Below are 19,778 nucleotides of genomic sequence, written 5' to 3'. Positions count from 1 at the left end.
TTAAAGAGTTTACTTTTAAAATGTAAGTAAGCTTTAAAGTATTGAGACTATTAATAAGACTACTCTTTTTTTTTCTATGATGACACATTCTTTGGATATTTGTATGCATTTGAAAGACTACAAGTTATGGGAGGATTCCCAAATTTGAATCCTCAAATTTATATGAGTGATTCAAAACTCCAGATACACTTTATACCAATGGAATGGATAAGAGGGTTTTTTAAAACATTTTAATTATCATTCATTGTCATTGACAAATATAATTGCATCCTTTGTTTACTGAAGAAACAGTGTAAGGAATTTTTAAGTGGCTTTTCAGCTTTTCGCACAAATAGTTATGATGAAACAAGGTGTTCTGATTAAGAAAATTGCACACCCTTTTCATGCAAGAAGATGCTGCTTTTGAAAGGAAAATTTCATTTTAGGCTTCTACTCAATACTAAAGATTGATTGAATTTATTAATAACCAAATACATAAGGTGTGTCAGGATGAAAACTTGCTTAAGAAACTGAATATGAAGCTTTGAGAATCTAATCATCACATGGTTGATTAAAGATTCAGCACAAGGTTAAAGAAAGGCCATATCTGAACTCTCCTAAGGTCTCTTTTAAAGGTTCTCATTTAATTTTTCCAATGGCATGGATTTTAGATTTAGAGTTCATTTTGAAGGGTACTGACAACTTGTGCAAGACCAGATCACTTGTTTACATGACAGATCTTTACAAAATGTTGAAATCCCTAGTAAGAAATGAAGGCTGTATTCTTAGCTAAGGCTGTCTCTCAAAAAATGAGCATTATGTCAAGATTTAAAATGCATTTCCTGTTTTCCTACTATTGGGTTCCTCAGTCTGTTACAGCTTATTTAGTCATCTTTAATTGGTGGCTAGGACACACACACACACACACACACACACACAGACACACACACACACACACACACACACACACACACACACACACACACACACACGGACACGCACCACCCAAGAAAAAACAACAGTGTATTCTTGCAGACTTTCTTTTAATGGATCACTGCCAATGTTAGCCATTGTTTCAGTTGCTTGTGGCTGCTCGACTGTGTAAGGTTGCCTGGAAACCCTCCTTCTACTGAGTAAAGCTCTCCAATCACTTTCCATACCTCCCAGTCCAGTGCTTAAAGATTCTGTAAACCTCAGCTTACTGGAGTTGTTCTTTGAGACCTCCTTAGGAAACTAATGATGTTGTAAATATGGAAAACAGAAAGTCACCCAGCTGCCCATTCTATTGGGAATGGTAGTTGGAGGAGAAACAAACACATTTCAAATAAAATGTTTATTAATATTGAAATTAAAATGATAGGAAAATACATTCAGAAATATCACCAATAATAGAATTGATAGAGTTTTGAGAAGTTTATACATGTTTAAAATGAATGGCTCCTTCTTTGGAGTTACATTTTTTTGTGGACTTTTAGGTTTGACATAAAGTTCCCCAATGAAAAGAATGCTTCAATAAAATCCACATCTTTAATTTCAATGGGTTATCCATTTGCATTTTGGGTTTTATTATATTTAAATTTTAAATAGAGAATTTTTTGAAGATAAAGTTGTTGCTTTATTCTCTCTTTCTAAGTCAAAGCTGCAACAGCTTATTTCTGAGAAGCTGTGTGACTTTTCAGAATAGCTAATATGCATTTTGCCAGATGTTACCCAGTATTTCTTTCTTTTTAAAGTTTCATTGATGCCATTTGTTTCTATATTACAGTTCTTTCCAGATATACTTCCCACTACCACTATCCACCCTCATTCAGTCTTTTTTTTACATAACAAAAACAGTTTAGCAAAACTAATGGACAAAACATCTGGGTTTGATGACATCTGCAGTGTTCCATACCCATAGTTCACCACCTTTCCAAGGAAAGAAGGGAGATATATAATTTTATATTTTCTTTTACACCAATTTTGATCATTAGATTCCACAGTATTTGGCTTCCTTTACTGTTCTTTATGTTTCTAGTGTTATAGTAATTGTGTATATTCTTGTCCTGGTTCTGTTTGCCTCACTTGGCAATAGTTCATGCAGTTCCCCTGTTTCTCTAAATTCTTTTTATTCATTGTTTCTTACAGGGCAATGATAATCCATTCCATTCATAAACTGGCTTGTTCAACTGTTCCTCAACTGATGCATATTCATCTTGTTTCCAATTTTATTTGTGTGTGGGGGAGTGTGTTTGTGATCCTAGGAAGGACTGCTATGAATATTTTCATATATTTGTGATCTCTTCTCTCTATGGCCTATTGGGGGTATATATTCAGCAGTGGCATCAATGAGTCAAAGGGTATGAACAGTTTAGTTACTTGTATAATTCCAAACTTTTTAAGAGTGCCGGGGCCAACTCAACAACTCCATCTGCAGTGTGCCTGAGTTTCGGGCCCTACATCATCGACTTTTTCTGACTTTTTGGCATCCTTGCAGTTTCTCCAACATGAAGCTAAACCTCTGTTATTTTAAATTCTATTTCTCTTATTTTCACAATTGTTGATAGTTTTCAATTTGTCTTTCAAAGATTGTTTTCATATGTTCTTTGACCGTATTTATCTAACACATTTTGCATGCGTACCTATTTGCACATATCCCCCAACATTCACTGAACTTTAATTTTTAATTTGGTTTACAATTTAGCAGTTGTTGTTTGAAGGTTATGCAAATGAAATTGAATTTAAGCAGCCACATGAAATGGTCATTTCAGCAATAGATTTGATTTGGAGCCTATTTGAGTTTTAAATCTTATACTTACATATTCAATGACTCAATTCATAATTTACTTAACTTCTCTGTTTCTCACATTCTCTACTTGTAAAATAAAATAACACTTCTCAAATAGGTGTCTGAGTTAAAGGTGGACCACTACAATGTCTACATTGTTTTTTACTTTTATAGAGTATTTTTAAATCTATGTGACTTTTAGTCTTTTTCATTGACTCTTCATTCCAACTCTTGTAAATGGGACAGAGAAATTAGTATATTCACCAAGTGTGACTAAATATGACATTTGTGAATTTAAGTGGTACAGAGTTATGTTATTTAAATTATAATGCAACTTTCCTCCATTGTGTACTGTGTTTTTCTGCTTAGTCTCCAACTAATCCCTCAAAAAGGTTAAATGCAATGATATTTTTATCCTTCACTTACCATTACCAAATTTCATATAAGTAAAACATATGAGTCCAAACTAGCTATTAAATAACCAAGCTCCCCTATAAGTATAAACACCAAACTGACTGTTTCTTTAGAGAAGAGTTTCCTTACTCACTCCAATAATTGATACATTTTTCATTTGCATTATGTAGACTTAAAAAGTGACAAAATGTTGAGTTTTAAATTTATGGATTTAATTAAATGAACATTTACTTAATACTGAGTGCAAATAAGGTACCGCGTCAGTCTCTAAAGATACAAAAAATAAGTAGGGTGCTATTTCTACTATCATGAAGTTTAAAACTTTTTTGCATAACAGTTTACTACTATTATTATTTACTACCGATTACAAATCACATTTGCCAAAAATATTTTATAAATTCCCACCCCACACCAATGCTTTAGGGAAGATAGGGCAAGCGTTAGTATGTTAATTATATAGAAGATGAAATAAACTTATGACTCACCTCAAGTCATGCAGTACCAGGTAGTAGAATCAGGGCTTACATTGGAAGCTCTTGTCTCAAAGGCAAGTCGGCAAGTTTTAATGTGATCTTGAATTCTAGAATCAGAGATACATCATTGGCAACAAAAGGTAGGTGCAAAAGTAACTCTAAGAAGACTATGGTTTGGATATGTACATGATTGATCTATGAACCAATGGTTATATGGCCATAAATTTAGAGCCGGAAGAAATCCTAGAAGCTATTAAGTAAATCCTCCTCATTTTACAGATGAGGGTATTGAAGTCCAGAAAAATTATCTTACACAAGTCATGTAGTTGATAAGTGACTGAGGCAGGGTTCAAACTCAGGGTTTTTTTTTTTGTTTTTTTGTTTGTGTGTTTCCAAGTACAATCTGGCTTTGCTACATACCCAGCACTGGCCTAAGTGCTGGAGATACAAATCAAAAACAGAAACAGTCCTACCCTCATGAAACTTAAATTCTAAGAGGGGACACTATGTGTGTATATGTGTATGTGTGTGCATGTATATGTGTGGATGTACGAAGGACAAACGGAGTAAATGGAATTAAACTTTAAAGGTGCAGATATTAGCATGTAGGTGGACTGACTGGCCAAGACCTCCTGCAAAAAGTGGTGTTTGAGTTTAGTTTGAAATGTGTGGGAATTGAACAGGTACATTATCTCAAATAAGAAGCACAGGGGGCAGTGAGACATATGAGGCATTGAGCTTTGCTCCTGAAGCCTGAAGTTTTCAGTCCTGGCTCCTGCTCTAATAGTCTGTTCCTGGGTAGGTCGCATCTTCTCTGAGCCTCAGTCAGCTTCCACATCTATAAAATGAAGACAATTGTATTTATATTGTGTACTTCACAGAATTGCTATGAGGGAAATTTTTTTTACAAACTGTAAATAAAGTGTTATGTAAATTCTTTAAACTTTAAAATTCATATAAATATGAGCTCCTTTTGTTATTATATGAGAAAAGAGAGTATGAAAACCCCTGTAGCTTAAATTCTAGTTAGTGTACTAATTTCGTTTGGTTTTCCTCAATATTGTATTTGCCTGAATGAAATTCACATTATTCTTAGACTTCGAATAATAAAGATTTATGCATTTTTCTTCATATTACCTTTCCTTCTGCATCTCATAAGTCTTAATGATAGCCTTAGATATCATAGAACCCAATTTTGAATAACTGGCTGGAGCATAAGTCCTATGAAGGCCAGGAAGCAGCACGTTATCTAAACTTTGTATTCATTTGAACACCTCCTAGGATGTTCTGTGTATTCTTCTGGTACTTAAGAAACATTTGAATGAGTGTATAAATAAGTTACTTCTGCATATAAAAACAAATAAACTTGTTTTTGTGGACTTATAGATATCAAGTAAAAGTGATAAGACAGACATGTTGCAAAAAAATATTTATAACAACAGGGAGAGAGCTGGGTGTTTTAAAATTATTTTTGGCCTTTACCATTGGACTGAAATGCCTTGGATTTTAGGTAATTTCAGATAGTTACGTAAATGAACATTGTGGAAAGATAAAAGTTATTTTCAATCACAAATCTCAATAAGAATTCCTTTTTTCTCTCATCCTCTGCAACGAATGCTAATATGCTGTGGTTTATGAAGAAAGACATTGCAAAGAAACGGCTAGGGTCTCCTGTGTAAGAAGTATTTTCAAGTGTCAGCGTGATTAGCATAGGTTTTCCCTCTCTCCCTCATTCTTGTTTCACCCAAACAAGATAATATCTTCGTTTAGGTAGGGTGAGAGTGCATAAAACTATTCCACTAAGTGAGATCATTAGACCAGAACAAAGCATATATTGATTTCACTTGAAGATTAAAACGTGCTTTTTTAAGACTACCCTGCTTGCCTGATGGAGCTTTTTTTTTTTAGGAGGTTGGGGGATGGGGAGAGGAAGAAAGGGAAGAAAATGCCATAACAAGAAACTGAATACAAGTTGCAGCTCTGACAGTGCCGAGCAGAATCGCAAGTGAAAATAATAAGGGGTATTGGGTACTTGAGAAATGGCGGGACCTAATGAGCACATTTACTGAAGCCGTGAGAAATGGAAAGAAGGAGCAGCTTTTTTTCCCCCAGCACAAAGTCAACCACGTCATTTTTGTTTTGTGAGCAGGTCTGCAAATTATCACCGTCTTAAATTGGATTATTAAAATGATAGCATGGAGTTTCTTGTGGCTTCTTGAAAATTTTCAGAAGTTTTTTAAAAAGCTATTTTGTTAGGTAAATATTTATGTCTTCCTTTGAATATCTTAAATTGAACATTTCGTTATTATAGTAATGACACTATATTCATTTTGAAAGTAGCTTATGTATTTATTATATGAATATAAATTTTATATTTAAATACTCTTTCTATTTTAATCTTGTAAGTGTTTATTTCCAGTTCAAATTTTTTACAAATTAATCTCTTAAATTAATAATCATACTGAAGTACTTATATTCTTCTCTGATAGTGATTTCAGTTTTAATTTTTTCTTCTTCAACATTATAGTTTCTATTTGTTTTATTTTTACTTGAAAAACTAATTTTCTAAAAGTATCTCCAATGAGAAAGAGAAATATTGGCACTTACTGTTGTTTCTGGTTCTATAACTGTCCATAATTGAGATGTACTTTCAGAAATGAAAATCAATCCCAGCAGCTCTGGTCTATTCAACTAGAATAATAAAAAATACTGAAAAAGAAAAATAAGTTCAATCATTGGTTTCAGCCTCAAACTTTAAAGAGGTGTTAACGATGGAAATAATATACTTAGAAAGGATTTTTACACTTCAAGAACACTTCTTTCATAATAAAAACCACAATTAAGTTTGACTTTTCAATTCATAAGCAGTGTATGTTAAACCAAGAAGATACTACTTCTCTAACCAAAAAAGAACATTCTTTGAAAATGAATAATCTATAAAATAAATATGAAAAAGTGTTCATATAGACTAAACAATCATGACATTAAAAGGAGAATCCAAATATATGTGATTTATATTTTTTTTCTTGTAATTTGAAACATATGTATAATAGTTAACATGCATCATAAATCACATACAAACAAACCAGAAAACCTTTAAATATATATGTAGGTATGCATATATATGTGTATGTATATGTATATATAATTTATAGAAACTGTTAATTGGAAAAGGCAGTTATACAGCATTAATGCCTAACTATGGCTAATTATGATTATAGCTATGGATAAAGAAGAATAAGATGAGGAGAATTTGTGTCTATTTTCTATTAATTTTGCTTTTGTCCTTGAGTTTCACTCGTGTCCCACAGTAATATGTAAAAATAAGGCCACCTGTTTTCCATTGGGTTTTCACTTTGGGTAAATTCATAACATGTAAGTACTATGTTACTATCAAAATTCTTCTGGAAATCTGGTGTGAGTTAATAATAAGAAGAAATTTCAGTCAATAAAAATGTTTTAATTGTATTCCAAGAAGACAAAGCACCCTAAATTTTCTGAGCAGATTCAGATCTTTATGACATAAATTTGTGAATGAGAGGAACCTATTTGCTCTCATTGAGAAGAGAAAGGTAGTGTTTACAATTTTTAAAGAAATTAATTGAACAAAAACTCGTATTAGCAGCACTTGTTTCACTACATAGAACACAAAAGGCTGTGCAATGCATTGATCTTGAGTAGCTGGAAATAAGTTCCACATTCATAAGAAAATCTAAAGATGAATGAATGGCATTTCATGTAGAAGGAAGATGAAATGTTGACTCCTTTCAGAGAGTGTTGAATAAAAGTAAATACTAAGTATTTCTTCTAGTAATTGCTGTCCAGTTTACGTACTTAAGTGTTTTTTATAATGGCCTTCGGAAATATTTTTTTGCTTAATTTACACGACAGAAAATAGTTATGCCAGAAAGTCTATATTTCATTGATTTTCCTACATTGAAAAGTGCTTGAAGTGCAAGTTGGACTTTGCTGTGACTAGTCAGAGATTGCTTTTGTCAGCTTTGGTGCAAATGATCTATCTTCAAAGACAAGCTTTGTATTTAGAGAATTAGAGGGATATAAAAACTGTGCCACATGGAGGGTTCAAAAATGAAGTTCTGTGTTTACAAAGACAACTATATGCACACTACGCTATAAATTTATGATTATGCAAGTAGGGGCATTCATTTTCATTAGTTGTAATAATGATTAAAAAAATAAAAGATTTTAGATTTCAGGTTGGAGGGATAAGTTGTATATCATCTCACTCCCATGAAGAGGAAAAGAAAGATAAACTTCCTGGATCGGTAAACTGTGTAGCTGTTAGATTAGAAGGCAATATAAAAGATATTTTTTCTTTGAAGCATTGTTCTGTTACTTGAGAATCAGGAAATAATCATTCTTTTTTTATTTTACCTTCTAGTTTTCTTTTCTTTAATACCTAGTCAGAATAGCCTTTTCCTCTAATGCCATTCTTAATGATTTTGCCAGCTATTTTTTCTTTTTTTTTTTTTTTTCAAAATCACTGTTGGATCTTTTTATATATCACTCTGTTGTTGTTTTGAAGGCTATTTTGAGAAAAGCCTTATGTTTATTTCCTTCATACCCATCTATTAGCAGGGACAAATTCTGCTAGTTTATGAACAAGGAGATGTCTGCATTTTTTCAAGGGTTGTTGTAAGATTTCTAATCCACTAACCATATCAACTTTTATTTTTTTATGTTTGTTTTAGTATATCATCCCCAACTTTTAGAAGACAAAAGGATATTTTTTGAGATAGAATACTATGCCTTATATAGGCTTGGAAATCATTAGCCCTACACATTTAGATATCAAAGTAATTTTGATGATTGTTCTATAAAGCTTTCATTCAAAGCCACCAATGTAGAGTAGAATGGACATTCTACATGGCAACATGAGCTCCAGAAAATGGCAATATATTTCCAGTGGGACTCCCACCGGATAACTTGATTTAACTATTACTTGAAGTCAACATGTTTTAGGTAAATTGACTCATGAAGCCAAAGTATGAATTAGATCTCATTTAATAAAAGATAGCTTTCAGATTAATGCAACCTTTCAAATTATTTCTTCTGCTCTTTGAGATAAGGGTCTACCTAAGCCATTATGATAGCTTAAAGTTGACTCCTCTGAATTCTCGAAAGCCCCTTGCAAGTTGTGCCTGTGAGCTAAAATGACAAGAACTGGGTAAATGTACAAATTTCAGAATCAGGCTTAGGTAAATTACTATGTGATCAAATGATTATGACTAAATTATGTAAATGATAATTAACATCTGTGTTAAGGACTACCCTTTGAATTATTCTAAAAGGTGCTGCCATCTATTGCTAGAATAGAGTGAAAACACTGACTGAGAAATTGAACTGGAGGAAGGAGAAAGAAGCTAAATAACTTTCCAGCTTCTTGTAAATTCAATTTTATTTAAGCTAAGAAATGCTTTTAATTCTTAGAATATTGGGCATATTAGCATCCAAATAAAATCAGGCAAATTAATATAAAATGCAGTCCAAATTAAAATATAAATGTTGGTAAGATTTTTTTTATTTTATTGCTCCCAAATTAGTAAAGATATTTGAGTTAATTTTATAAGGTTATTATTTAAAGGTAACAATGCCCTGATTAAATAAAGGGAAAAAATTGTCAGACAGGCAAAATGTACAGAGAAACCACTATCGCTCTCGAGCCAACTAGAATACTAAATTGTAGTGGTTTCATCATAGAAATAACAAAGATTAATTCAAGCATTTCAGTCAAACATATATGAAATTCTGAGGGAAAACACCACCATATCTCTCAGTGAGGTAGTTCTAAGCATTTATGACTTTGTATAAAGGATGTTGACATTTGAATTATTTTAAACTTCTGTGTAGTTGATTAGGTCAGACAGCTTTAGGTGAGAGATATATCTGTTTGATCTTCTAGAATGTCAATTTTTGTCTTCTTTATAGAAGTAAGTTCATTAAAATTTTCTGACTGGTTACCTGGTGCCTGTATCTCTCCCATCACTGTTAAAGGCTGAGAAGAGGATGGATTTTGGAGTATGATTGACTCTTTTTTGTTTGTTTTTTTTTTTCACTGCTTCATCTAATCATTATCTCTTCGGAAAGCAGGTCAATTCTGTCAGTGAAAAGCTTAGAAAGAAACAAATTCTATTTGACTTATTCTTTTGTACTTCCTAAAGTGGTGATAGGACCAAGTTTATTTCAGGAGAGCCTGTGTTGCAAGAGTTTTCAGCTTCTTATTGGAAGACAGATTGTTTTTGGAAGGAAGAAAGTTAAGAAAGAAGGAGAGGGAGAGAGGGAGAGAGGGGGGGAGGGAGGAAGAGAGAATATTACACTATTCAGTTATTAGCCTTTTTCACAGTATGATTATTTTTATATAACCCTCTGCCTATAGAATTTTATGACTTCAAGAAAATAAATACAAGTAGATATACTGTTTAGGACACATGAAATCTTTCATATGATAATATTCAAAATATATCAGTGGAGGAAGTTCCAAAAGGAAATTTTTATACTCTGACTTCTCAGGACATGTTGTCTTAGAGTGTCATAGTTAAGATTCTTTTGTTCTAAACTTCCAGTGTTCTAATGAGGAGTCTATTAGGGTTCATAATGTTACCATTTTAGCTAGCTTATACAGTTATACATCGGGTTAGAGTCAAAAAGATTCCTTCTAACTTTACATGTTCTCCAGTTTGAGTGGCTGGCCTAATTACTAAATAAACAACTAACATTGAAACTTTATATTTTCTGACTTCTTTTGAAGGATTATTTTATTCTAATTTACTTAATTATAAGAAGTAACCCAATAACATGATCTACTCAATTCCATTAAGTTAATCTTATATTTAAAGATTTTAAAAGTAAAATGAGGAATTCCATTTCATAGAATTTCAGAATTAACATTCATTTAGACTAACCCCTTAAATATCATGATGACATCACGGACAAGTAGTTACCTGTTCTCTAATCACTACATCTGGAGGTGGTCCATCCTACTTAGAGGCAGCTCTTATTGGTAGTATGCTTTTCCTTATATGCTGCTTGCATTATTCCCAATTCTGTCCTCTGGAGTCAGGCTGAAAATACCAAGTCCTTCTATGTGACTGACTGGATATGTGAATATTGCTTTGTAACTCCCAATTTTTGTTCCTTTTCCAGGCTATAAAAAAACATATTCTTTAACAAGTTAGATGGTATGCTAGATTAGTGTTGAACCTGGAGTAAAGTAGACCTGAGTTCAAAATCTGACTCAGTCACTTGCTAAATGTGCGATCTTGGGCAAATCACTTAACCTTTCTTCACCTCAATTTATTCATCTATAAAAAATTGGATGATATGGCTAATATGTAAATATGTCATGCATGACTTCACATGTATAATGGGTATCACATTGCTTCCCTTCTCAGTGGGTGGGAGAGGAGCTAGAGGGAGGGAGAGAATTTGGAATTCGAAATTTTAAAATGAACATAAAAATATAAAGGGGGGAGGAAGGGGTGATATTAGCACCTATCTCACCTGGCTACTGCAGTTATCCGAGGAAACAATATATGAAAAGCACTTCATAAACCTTAAAATCCATTATAAGTTCTAGCTCTCATTATAAGCTTTTATTTTATTCCTCCTTGCTTTCTTTTTTCTTTTCTTTTCTGAGTTATCTTCTCATTATTTGGACTAAATTATGTAAACAAAATATAGACATAAGATGATTATTTGATTTTAAAATCCTTTTGAACTCTAAAAATTATATGATTCTGTCTTCTTAATCTTGATTTCCAAGAAGGATATATGGTATCTCCCTAGTATTTGACAAAGTCATCCAGTTATTATTAAACCTCTTCTATTGTACTTCTTTTGCATTAATGTGAGCATCTTAGCAGGTAAACTCAACAGGATAGAGCAGGTGCTTTTTGACCAACTGCAATATATTTTACTCAATTACCTTGTCAGCCCCTCGTATGGAGTGAGCGTCGGAGGAATGTTTGTTGATGATAAATATCGTCATGTTTGTATGTGGAAACAATATCATCTCCAAGTACTTCTAACCCCAAATCATATCTTTCAACCAATTCATCTGCCTCTGACCTCCTCTTCCCGTGGGGTCTCATGCCTGTTAGGAATTTTATATGTAAAATTCATTTGGCAGCTTTCAGAGATCTAGAACCAGATGTTCTGCAGTACAAAGAAGTGATTCTACTTCCTTTCTCTGTCATCACACCCAAGAACCTTCTACTTTGTTAATAGTGTCTCCTTATTTAGATTCTCTCTACCTTAAGTTGTTGATCTATAAAAGTTTAACAACACTTTTTACTCAGTATCCAATTTCTAGGAAACTGATTTAGTAGGATGCAACAGTTAATGAAATTATCCATTGGAGGCCTTTGGGGGGAAAAGATGAGAAATTAAGATAAAATATCTTATTTTCACATCTAAATCACATTTCCACATGATCTTCCACTAACTATGCTGACTCCATATCTTTTTAAATGTAAACACCTTAAGTTCTTAGGAACCCATCTTGTTCATCTTTCACCTTCTCTAGCATTAGGTACAGTGTTGCTGTCAAAAAGAATCTTTAATAACTCCTGTTAAGAGCAACACATAAACTTCTGCTTCCTATCTGTGGTAGTTTAACTGTGTAGCAGAGAAAGTTGAGGGAGTTAGCCTCTCCTCACTGGTGTTGAGCACTTAGCTTGACTAAAACTAAGGTTGCTGTTCGGTTGTTCCTTGTACTTGACTTCTCTGGATCTGGTACCACTTATCTTAGCAAAAATAGCATTATCACGTTTTAACTTTGGAAGCTTAAAGACAATCTAGCCCATATCCTTTATTTCAGAGATTAGGAAATGGACACCTAGAGAGTTAATCAATTGACCCAAAGCCATACAACTGCTTTGCGACAAAGCTTCCCAGTTCTGTGCACTTTCCAGGAAACACAGTGCCCATTGTGTTAATCCTTTCTCAGCCCTCAATCTTCACCTTCCTTTACTGAATTGCTTTCAGTATAAAGAATTTAAAGAGATTCTCTTCCTTCTCCCCTCTCCCCAAAATTAAGCACTTCCCTAAAAGAAACACATTTTATCTATTGAAGTAGCAGATAATGAATCATCAAATATTTGTTAATTAACTATTAAGTGCCCAAGTCATTTCCCTAAGCCTTTTCCTCTTCAGTTCCTCTTCTGCTCAGTTCCCAAAGTGATTTTCCTAACTCTAAAATCTGACTATGTTACCTCCAGCCCCTACTCAATAAAATGTGATGGCTCCTTGTTACTTGGAGGATCAAGTATAGAATCATCCTTTGGTACTGAAAACACTTATGACCTGGCCCTTTCCTACCTTCCCAGTCTTCTTAGACTTTACTCCTGTCCATGTGCTTCCCTAGAGGCAGGTAGGTGACACAGCGGATAGAGCTCTGGTCTTAGAGTCAGAAAGACTAGAATTAAAATATGGTTCCAGCGTCTTACTGGCTTTGTGACCTTGGACAAGTCATTTAAACTCTTTCTGCCTTAGTTTTCTCAGCTATAAAATAGGAATAATAATAGCACCTACCTCATGGGGTGGTTGTAATATTTGTAAAGTTCTTCACATGCTGCCAGCCACATAGTTGGAGCTTAATGAATATTTGTTCTTCCCCCCCTTCCTTTCCATGTAGTATGTGATCCAGTGACATTGGCCTTCTTGCTATTCCTCTGCATGACTCTCCACCTCCCAATTTAGTGCCTTTTTGGCTAGCTGTCCCCATACCTGAAATACTCTAAATATTCTTTTTGCTCCCTTACGCTTTCCAGGCTTCTTTTAAGACTCAGCTAAAACCCTGCAATTTATAGGAGGGTATTTTAGACACCCCCAACCCCTGTTAACGTCTTCCATGTACTCTTTATAGACATAGCATAGTCATAGCTGCTTGCATGTTGCCCCCTCCATTAGAATGGGAGTTCTTTGAGGGTAGAGACCATTCATTTTTCTTCCTATCCCTAATACTTTGCATAATGTCTGGAACATAGGAAGTGTTTAACAAATGCTTGTTGACTGCCAAAAGATCTCTTCTGTATTTCCAATATTTCTTCCTTTTCTACAGGAACTTATAAAAGGCCTTTGTTTGAATTTTTACCATGTGATTGTTATTACATTGATAACATTTTATTATATAATATATATATAATATTTAATATAGATAACATTATATTATATAATATATAATATATATAACATTATATCATAACATTGATAACATGAATTAAAAAATTAAATAACAATAACAGTTTTTAAATCTGCTTCAAAATTTTGTGTTCTCTTCCATGGAATGCCTATTCTGATGGTTTATTCCGTGAACGTGATTCTTGGCTCTTAAAATAGGAGTTCCTGTAGTTGTCATCAAATTAGAAAGACGTTATGATTCCAGCACCAGAATGTGTCTCCTGTCTAAGGACTTGCATAGCTAAATAAACAGAGGTTCAACCTCATTTAGGCAATGAATTTTCCAGCTGTGGTGACCTGTTAAAGAGATGAAAAGACAAAATGATCCTCAGTCCTTTATGGTCTTCTTGTACTTCTACACTCTGGAGTAGAAGAAAAGGAGGCAGAAAGTAAAAATGAATCAAAACCTCTACAAATATTAAGTTACTGTTGGTACTAAAAAAGTACAATGTCTCTCCAGTGAGCAACGAGCTGATATGTACTACTGGTAGAACTAGCCTATATCTAGATAAATGAACAAGAAAAAAGTGCATCTAAATGGAAGGACTGTGCACAGTTTCTCCTCAGAGAGAAAAATCAAGAAGTTGGCAGACTTGATTTCATCATGCACCTGAAGGCAACAAAAAGAAACACAATTTCATGGTACACTTGGGCATATTGCATTGCAGCCCTCACAATAAACAAAACCGAGCTGACAGCGATGAGGATAATTGCAGCTTTTATACTAACATGTGTTGCAGAGGAAGAAGTAGAGAAATCCTGTGTAGAGCTTAGCAAAAATCTCTGAACCATATCAACACATATTGATATTTGGTGACTTCAATGTGAAGGAGGGCACAAGGGAAGAAATTGAAAAATGTATTGGGGACTGCAAATTAGTGATGACAACAAAAATGGGAACATTTTGAGAGGTTGTGGGAAGACAGGAACTGTTGGTAAAACTATAAATTGGCCTGTCTTTGATGTTAATTTGGAATTTTGAAATACAAATGATTAAACTGTCCATACCTTTTGACCTGGCCATCAGTCTAACCTATATGTTCCAAGGAGGTCAAAGAAAGAAATAAAGCTTTATACATACAGACTGCTACACATTTATAGTAGCAAAGATCTAGGGTGGGGAAATGGACACTCATTATTGGAGAATTGCTGAAAAAACAATGGTATATCAATGTTATGTCATATGTGCAGAAAGAAATGATTAATTCACAGTAACATGAGTCGATGTGAACTGAGACAGTGTAATAAGCAGAACCAAATGGGCAATAAACATAACTCCAACAATGGGAAGAAAATGAATAAAAGAAAGTTAAATTCCTGAGGTATCGAAAAATGCCTGATGATCTGAGAGACCAGATAATGAAACACAACTCTCTCAAACTGTGTCTAGCTTGAATAGGCTTCTAAAAGACAGTTGTTAAATTTCCATTATGGGCATTTACACCTCTGAAATTTACAAATGCTACAAATCAGGGTTTGATTTATTGTTTTGTTGGTTATTCAAACTTAAGAAAGTCTTAATAATGCAGGTTAAACTTAAAATGTGTCATGTATACATTTTTCCCCAGAAAGGAGTTTGTTAAACATGTACGAGCCCACCACTGACTCCTTCCTAAATCTAATGTTGAATACATTGTGAGATGGGATGGATACTTTCTTCAAAAAGCAATGTAGAAGGTACTAAAAGTGGCGAACACCAAATAACTTCTACCCAAATGAAACTGGTTGTATCTTATTAGGAAAGAAATGCCTAGATATAAAAATACCAACTCTAGTGTTTGATTTTTTTTTTACTTAGAGAAATTTGAGAAATGTAATGGTTTCCAAAACTAGCTGGCTAAATGTGCCCAGAAATCACCTCAGCTGGCAAAGACTTCATTTTTTTTGCCAAGTGGAGACATATAGTCAACTAGATAGTACAAATACAAGCAAAAAGAAAGGACAATCTCTGCCCTGAAGAACTTAGACTTTAATGAGGAAAACAATATGTAAAAGGGAGCTGAAAGGCAGTTGAGGGGAGGAAGTACCCAGGCAGGAGCTTAGTGGCAAAGTCCAGAAAAGCAAAAGCAGAGCTGGGAGAGGAATTAAGAGGGACCTGCTTAGATCCTTCCTCAAAATAGAGGCTCCTGGTGAAACTCACAAATGGTAGAAGGGTGATGGAAGAGTGGAGGGATGTTCCAGGGTGAAGACCACAACCACTGAAGGAAATTTGAGGGTGAGAAGGCAACAGAGGAATGGTGGCAAAGTCTGGAGAGTTAGAAGCTGAGTTATAGGAAGAATTTCAGCAGATAATCCAGATATATGTGTGGATACATATGTATGTATGTATATATGCATATATGTTTGCATGCATCCATGTATGTATATGTATGTGTATATGTATACATGTATGTGTATGTATGTGTATATGTATGCATGTGTATATATACATATACACAGACACACAGACACACACACACACACATGTCTCCTAGCCAGGCATTGGTGATGAATCTATAACTAAAAGTCATAGAATGAGTTGAAAAGGATTTAGGAAATGATAGATGACATTCAAAAGACCTCAGCTTCTCTCTGCCACAGAAGCACATCTTCTTACCATTGGTATTGTTGGTATGGTTGCAAATTATGTCATGTCTAATATAAATTTCCTGGTACTTTATAGCTGTAAATTATTTCACACTGTAAATATGAAAAAAAACTCACATAGTCACAAAGATGACTAAAAGAAGCGTGGTGAGTATAAATAGGCCGCTGTATAATGTAAGTGATTACTTACCCACTTAAAGTGGCATTAAAAAAACTGAAGGCAAATATGATTGGAAAAGGAAGTAACATTAGAAATAATCACATTAAATATTGAATATTTGGGATATAGTAAATGATTAGTGAATATTCTTTTATTCATTGACAAGTATTGACAAAATGTGAGTAAACCTAGAGGAAGACTTACATTGTCTTATGCAGATATTTGATATGGGAAAACATGAATGAGAATTTTAAGGATAAGAAGGCATGAAAAGATTATAATCTGACTGATGTTATCATGGATCCATTTGAGCTAACAAAATATGAGTAGTAGAGACATTATCATCACCCTACTGGGATGAAATATATTGATTTGAATGTTTCCATCTGACAATGTTATGTAAAATATGAAGGAAATAAAATATGGTTAAAATATAAATTTGATAAAAATACAAAGACAAAGATCATAGGATTTAGAGTGCAAAAGGACTTCAGACTGTATCTAGCCCCTTAATTTTACAGATGTAGAAACCAAGGTCCAGAATGGGAAGTGTATTAGTACACAGGGAAGTGATTAGCAGAGCTGAAATTTGAATCCTATCATTTATCATTATGTTTCTTATTTCTTATTGTAATGGCAAGCAAAGTGGGACTTTTGGTTGTTTTTTTTCTTTTGGAGTGCTTCTTAGCACTAAGGCAACCAAATGCCTTTGACTGAGCCTTGCCTTTGATTGAATCAAGAGTCTTTGATGACCTGCTTAAGTCATAAGAAAGCCTAAGTTGCATGAGTTTGAGTCACATGGTCATGATGCCGTCTGACCGTGAAGAAGTATATACATACTCTGAGGTTGGCATTTTGCTTGGGGGTTCACTCATTGGAAGAGTGTTCATGTGATTTGTCCAGACAAAACTCTGGGTTGCTGTTAAGGAACTCCCTGGCTTTGAAAACCCAGATGTGGTTACTTCTCTCTCTGGTAACTATGCATGTATTGCTATGGACAGACAGTTAAGAAGCCCTGTCTGCTGATTTGTGTTATTTGCTCTGTTTATATAATTTCTGCCTGTAATTTCTGTTTGTGTTGTCTCTGAAGTTCAGGGTGCTGACTTTTTCTGCTGAGCTAAGTGAATGATATATGTATGCTTAATTAAAGCGAGATTGTAAACACCTTTAAGTTGCTTTCCTTTAGAAAAGCAGATCAAAGAACCTGTGCTAGTAGCCCTCCTGTGTGCTGGTGTTGTTGGTTTTACAACTACACATTAGCTGCAAGTAACATTTGTGTTGCACTTATATATAAATATAGTTTAGATGGGAAGATGGGATGTTAAGGTTGCATAATTCAGTGGAAATGCATTATTTTTAGAACTAGCTCCTCTGAAAGAACTTAAGTGAAAATGGGACAAAGGACCTTTTTTTTCAATTTATGTAATTTTGCTTTCTTTTAGTTACATTTCTTGTGTTCTTTTCTAAAAATACCTATATGCGTACTTAAGTTTTCATTTGTTCTCCTTTTTACTACTACTAACTAGTTCAGCTCTCTGATGCCTCATAGAGGATAATTATATCACATTTCTTAGCTGCTTGATTTTTGTAAATCTCATTTCCTTTACAAACCACTGATCCTTCCTTTATTCTTTCTTCTTTTCCTTATCTTTCTTTGTTTTCTTTCCCCCTTTTTTCTTTTCCTTGTTCTTTGTCTTTTCTCCTCATCCTCTTCCCATTGGTTTTTATTTTCTAATCCTTCTGCTTTTAAGTAAATGGATGAAAATAAAGAAGGAAGGAATAGAGCTGAACATTGAGAAACTATAACTGGGGATTTTTTTGCACAAGGACGAGAAGACTTTTGGTAACATGATAACTGTCTTCAAGTATTTGAAAAGCTGTCATGTAGGAAAGGGATTAGACTTGTTCTTCTTGGCCCCACAGGGCAGAATGAGGAGCCAGGAATGGAAGGTGGAGGGAAGCAGATTTCACCTCTGTATAAGGAAGAACTTGTTAACAATTAGAACTGTCTCAAAGTGGAATGGATTGCTCTGAAAAGAATTACTCAGCTGACTCCAACTAGGACCTGTCTTCTATGACCTCAGTTCCATAGTATCTATCTTGTGGCCCCAGTTAACTCCTTGTTTTCCAAGTTGAGTTGAAAAAAAAGACAGATGAATAATATTGACAATTTTTGCTTGTCAAAAGGTTTTCCTACGATATCTTGTAGTTAAATCCATACTTCTAAATTTCTGCCCCTGTCACAAAATGGGCAAAATCCAAGCTTCCTCGCCTTTATCTATATCTGACTTTGCCAATTACAGAATGTAGGAGAATCACAGTCACCATTCTTTTGACCTTTCCTAAGTTTATACTGTTTATTTGAAATTTACTGCTCAATAAGAGTGCACTTATTAAAAAGTGTCTTTCAGAAGTTAAATTTGGATGGTCTCCATACCACCTTCATAATTCTACCCTCAGTTGATATAGTCTGACTAAAGAAAAATCTTCTTCAGAGCAGTGAGTTCTAGGTCATCTATGAATAGAATTCCTAAGTGAAATAATGGCAGAGACTGGAACTGGATAAGGAGGGAAATTAGTAAATATTGATTATAATTGGTCTACATCATGGCCCAGTATGTAGTTCATCCTTTTAAAAAAATATTTAGCCTCACTGCTAGGTGCTATATAGAATCTTTTTAATGTGTAAAACAGTCATACCTTGCCCCTACAGAAAAGTCTAAATTCTAGTAGGAGAGATAAAATTTGGGATATTAAAAATAGTTTGCATTTTTCTAGCACTTCAAGCACTTTGTTAGTGCTATAATCATCTCCATTTTACAAATGATGAAATTGGGGTCAAAGCGGAGTTTAAATGATGTACCTGGCATCACACATATAGAAAATACTTGAGTCAGTATTCAAATTAGGTTTTCCTAACTCTAAATCCAGTATAGTGTGCCCTGAGATTTCTAACTACTTGCTCCCAGATAAGCTAATAAAATATTTTCTAAATAGTGTTCTAAAAATCTTTGTGCAACTTTAAGATTACAAGTCATGTATCATCTTGGTACAGAGATAACTGGTTTCTCAAAGGCTGGGTTAGCAGAGTACAAACTCTGTTAGACTCTGCCCAGCTACAACTTCAGTTGCGACTACAAGGATATACCATAGATCCAGGACCAATCCAGATATGTTAAGATAGGCTTGTAATCAGAAG

The sequence above is a fragment of the Trichosurus vulpecula genome, chromosome 6, assembly GCF_011100635.1.
Source record: "Trichosurus vulpecula isolate mTriVul1 chromosome 6, mTriVul1.pri, whole genome shotgun sequence".
Taxonomy (NCBI): Eukaryota; Metazoa; Chordata; class Mammalia; order Diprotodontia; family Phalangeridae; genus Trichosurus; species Trichosurus vulpecula.
This window is presented reverse-complemented; position numbering follows the sequence as displayed.